A 4802-nucleotide genomic window follows, 5' to 3' on the forward strand; every position below is an offset into this window, starting at 1 on the left:
GTAGAGGAAGAATTTTTAAGCAAAACACAACAAGTGTCAATCAGAGGGCTGGCCCTGTGGCCGAGTGGTTATATTCGTGCACTCAGCTTCAGCAGCCCAGGGTTTTGCCGGTTCGAATCCTGGCCACGGACATGGCACCGCTCATCAAGCCATGCTGAGGCTGCATCCCACATGACACAACTAGAAGGACCCACAACTAAGAATATACAACTATGTACTCGGGGAATTTGGGGAGGAAAAAAAAAACTTTCAATCGGAGCCTGCACTGATGGCCTAACAGTTAAGTTCTGTGTGCTCCGCCTGGGCCCTGTTCCTGGGCACAGAACCACACCGCTCGTCCGTCAGTAGCTATGCTGTGCTGGCAGCTCACATAGAAGAACTAGGACTTACAACTAGAACATACAACTATGTACTGGGGCTTTGGGGAGGGGGAAAAAAAGAGGAAGATTGGAAATAGATGTTAGCTCAGGGTGAATCTTCCCCAGAAAAAAAAAAACAAAGTGCCAATCAAAAAACAAAATTGATAATATGTCTACATTAAAATTAAGGAATCTTGGGCTTGGCCCGGTGGCATAGTGGTTAAGTTTGCAGCACTCTACTTCGGTGGCCCAGGGATTGTGGGTTCAGATCCCTACACACTGCTCATCAAGCTATGCTGTGGCAGCATCCCACAAACAAAATAGAGGAAGATCGGAACAGATGTTTGCTCAGGACCACTCTTCCTCACCAAAAAAATAAAATAAAATAAAATAAGGAATCTTGGTTATAAAAAAGGCACCATGCAGAGAAGATGCTTGCAATGTGTATAAGCAACAAAAGGCTCAAAGCCAAAGTATAAAATAATTCTATAAAGCAATAAGAAAAAGACAGGCAGCTCGATAGAAAAATGAGCAAGCAACTTGAATGGGCAATTCACAAAAGAAGACATTGAAATGTCTATAAGCATATGAAAAGGTGCTCAACTTTATTCATCATCAGGGAAATCAAATTAAAACCAAAACGTGATACTTAATATCTAAAACTAAGAATGCCAGTATTAACTGTGTTTCTGGTGTAAAGCCACTGGAAATCTCCTACACTGCTAGTGGTGCAAATTGTTACATCCACTTTGGAAAACAGTTTGAGGTCAACTGAAATTGAGAGTATGCATTCCCCATGACCCAGTAATTTCACTCCCAGGTATATATGCAACAGAGATGTGTTCAATGTGCATAGGAGAGATGAACAAGGAGGCTCACAGCAGCATCACTTGTAATAACCCCAATCTGGAAACAACCCACGTGTCCATCGAGAGGTGTTACAGTCATACAAAGAAACATTATGTAGCAGTAAGACGACACACAACGGCCACAGCAACATGGGTGAATCTCTCAAATAAAAGAAATGAGAAAAAAACAGATACAAAAGAATACATACTGTATGAGTTCATATAAAGCTCAAAAATGAGCAAAACAAAACTGTATTCTTTAGGTGGTAAAAGAACAAAGAGAAGCCAGCAAGGGATTATCATAAAAGCCAGGAGGGTGGTTACCTTAGAGAGGAAGGAGGGAATTGTGACTGAGAAAGGTCCTGCAGGGGATTTCTGGGAGGCCGGCAATGTCCTATTTTTGGCCTGAGTGGTCGGTAGAGAGATGTTGTTTTATAACAATTCTTTAAGCGGTATATTTATGTAATGCAACTTTCTGAGTGTGTATTTTGTTCAGCCGAACTATGTGAAATTGTCAACATTCAACCATTTTTAACCTACAAAATAGTAATTTCATATTTCTAATATTTCACAATAAAAAATAATTTACACTAAGTTAAGCAGCCATTCAAAATGATTATTGTGTAGCCAAGATGTGGAAGCAACCCAAGTGCCCTTCAATGGACGAATGGATAAAGAAGATGTGGTCTATATACATACAATGGAATACTACCCAGCCATAAAAAAGTCATAATCGTGCCACCTGCGACAACATGCATGGATCTTGTGGGTATTGTGCTAAGTGAAATAAGTTAAACAGAGATAGAGATCATATGATTTTACTCATATGTGGAAGATAAACAAACAAACACAAAGATAGGGAGAACAGGTTAGCGGTTACCAGAGGAGAGGGGGTGGGGGGATGGTGAAAGGAGTAAAGGGGCACATATATATGGTGACGGATAAAAACTGGACTGTTGGTGATGAACACAATGCAGCCTATATAGGAACTGAAATATAGCGATGTACACCTGAGATTTACACAGTGTTGTAAGTAAATATGACCCCAGTAAAATAATTTTAAAAAGAGATGACTGTGAATTCTATTAATAACTTCATTCAGTCATTTCTTCACTAAACAAATATTTTCTAGTCGATTCTTATGAACCAGGCATATTTCTAGGCACTGGGATACAGAACAAAATTCTATCATGGGGCTCACATTCTCATGGGAAGATAATCCCTAAACAGATATAGAAACATCTAGAATGACATATTGTGGTAAGAGCTCTGAAGAAAAAGAAAGCTGAGTGAGGATAGTAAGAGTTAGAGAGTGAGGAAGAGATATTTTAGGAAGCGTGGCCAAAAAGGCTCCTCTGAGGAGATGACATTTGAAAACACAGCTGAATGAAGTGAGGCAGAGAAGCCATGTGCGGCCGTGGGAGAAAGCCCGCAGCAGAGGAAGGAGCCAGCCACAGGCCCTATGACCGGAATGCGCTTGGCAGGACGGAGAACAAGGAGGCCAGTGTTGTTGGATCAGAGTGAGGGAAGGGGAGAGTATGAAGACATGAAACGGGAGGAGTGACCAGGCCCGGATCACGGAAGGCCTACGCGCCTGGCAAGGGACTTTGGATTTTATTCTGAGTGACGAGAGGCCGTTGGAAGGTTGAGAGCAGGAAGTGGTATGATTTGATTTACAGTTTAGAAGGCAGACTCTGGCTGTTCTGTGGAGGGGGGAGAGGAGGAGAGTCAGGGTGGAAGCAGGGATTCCTGTTAAAATGCTACCGCAGTGTCCAGGCAAGCAATGCAGGTGGCACGGACTAGGGTGGCCGTGGTCATGGCGCACAGTGTTTTGGAGTCGGGATTGACAGATTTTGTAGCTTGAACCTGGAGAGGATTTGTTGATGGATTGCATGTAGAGCAAGAGGAAGAAGAGTCAACAATGTGCGTAATATTAAAAAAAAGTTAGGATACACAATTCTATAGATAGTATGGTCAAAACAGTCTTAGATTACTTTTTTTTTTTTAAATAATGAGAAACATAAGTATAGCAAAAGAAGAAATCCAGTTGAGGAGACAGAATATTTTCTTAGATGGATGGATAAGACCATAAAAAAAAGCAGATGCTAATTGCACATAGTACAAATGGCCACAGGAGGTAAGGAAAGGAAGAGACCCCCCTCCCAAGGCCAGGGTGGAGGGGGCGGGGCGAGAAAGGGAGGGTCGCGGGGGACGGGGAAGGGGGGGAAGGGGAGGGTGGGAGGGGTAGGAAAGCCTTTACTGAGGAGGCAGGAGTTGAAATGGGTGTTGAAAGAAGGTGGAGTTAGTCCGGGGGGGGGGGGGGGCCGGGGCCAGCACAGGGTTGTAGAAAGAGCGTTGGCTTTGGCGTTGGAGAAATTAGGCTCAAGTCCCAGTAGTGCCATTTACTACCTGGGTTAATGTGAAGGTTCGAGAAAACATCTGTAACCCACCTATTAGGTGCTCAATGAAGGGTAGCTACTAAGGATGGTGCCTTTTTAATATTCAGATTTTTAAAAATTTTCATATTTTTCTATTCTTTTTGGGGAGAGGTTGGGGAGTTGACTCAAATCCCATTCGCCAGAAATTACAGCAGAGAAAGGAGAAAATAAGCTATTGAGAAAAGAGGAGCTATTAGTAATCTCTACTTGGACACAATTGGAGGTCTTTTGGGTTAATCTCACAGCCACTGACAGCCCAGAAGCTTGGACCTCATCCAGTGATTCTGTCACACGATCATGACTCCCTCTGCTGGCAGAACCTGGTTTTGCAGTGTAAACTCAAATCCTGAATTACCTGCATTGGAAAATTTGCCGGCTCGGGGATGACTAAAGAGCTAACTGTGTCTTCTTGGTATAATCTCAACCTGACTGTTACTGGGACCATACTGGAAGAAGATGCTGGTATGGGAATCCCCTGGGAGAGCAGAACTTTCATTGTTGAAGAAAATGCAGCAAAGGGAGCTTCTTCCTCTCACCAAGCCAACAGTGGATGGCCCTGGCCCCTTATGAGACTGTCATTCAAATCAGGACTGCAAAGCAACTGTTCTGCCATTTCCATGGCAAGCTCTCCCCGGCAGAGGGGAAAGACCACCAGGGTTGCAGGTTTGGCGTCTGAAGACAGACTATGCCACTTAGTGGCTGGGTTTCCCTCTCTAGTCACTTAATCAGCCTGAAGCTTGGAGTCCTCCTTACAATATGGGGATATTAATATTTTCCCCTTTCTTGGGGTTGATGTGCGGATCAAGTGAGTAATATATGTGATAATACTGTATTAACTGTAAATCATTCTACAAATGTAAGGGTTTATTACTGTCATTTCTTTGTCTTGCCTCTCCATTTTCTTGCCTTGAAGGTCTTGGAACATTCATTAATTTGCTGAGGCAACCCATTTTGATGACTTGAGTGTATAGAGTCCCGTTCTAGGCACAGGGGAAGGAGACACAAAGATAAAAATCACAGCTCCCATCTTCAGAGGGGCACACATTATGGTAGGGAGGGAGGGAGACTGACTCAGTTATCCACAGTATAAGTCAGACCATGATGGGTACTCTAAGACTAGTTAAACAGTGAGCTATAGAATCACGAGGAAAGGAAAG

General features: G+C 43.2%; 1 long non-coding RNA gene across 1 annotated transcript; it reads left to right on the forward strand.

Annotated features, from left to right (window-relative positions):
• The first annotated feature begins 2602 nt into the window (after nucleotides 1-2602).
• On the forward strand, nucleotides 2603-4521 carry LOC138917756 (uncharacterized). The gene is made up of 2 exons (XR_011426201.1): nucleotides 2603-3344; nucleotides 3757-4521. It is a non-coding gene; the product is annotated as an uncharacterized lncRNA (long non-coding RNA).
• The last annotated feature ends 281 nt before the right edge of the window (nucleotides 4522-4802 follow it).

This window comes from Equus caballus, chromosome 15, assembly GCF_041296265.1.
Source record: "Equus caballus isolate H_3958 breed thoroughbred chromosome 15, TB-T2T, whole genome shotgun sequence".
Classification (NCBI taxonomy): domain Eukaryota; kingdom Metazoa; phylum Chordata; class Mammalia; order Perissodactyla; family Equidae; genus Equus; species Equus caballus.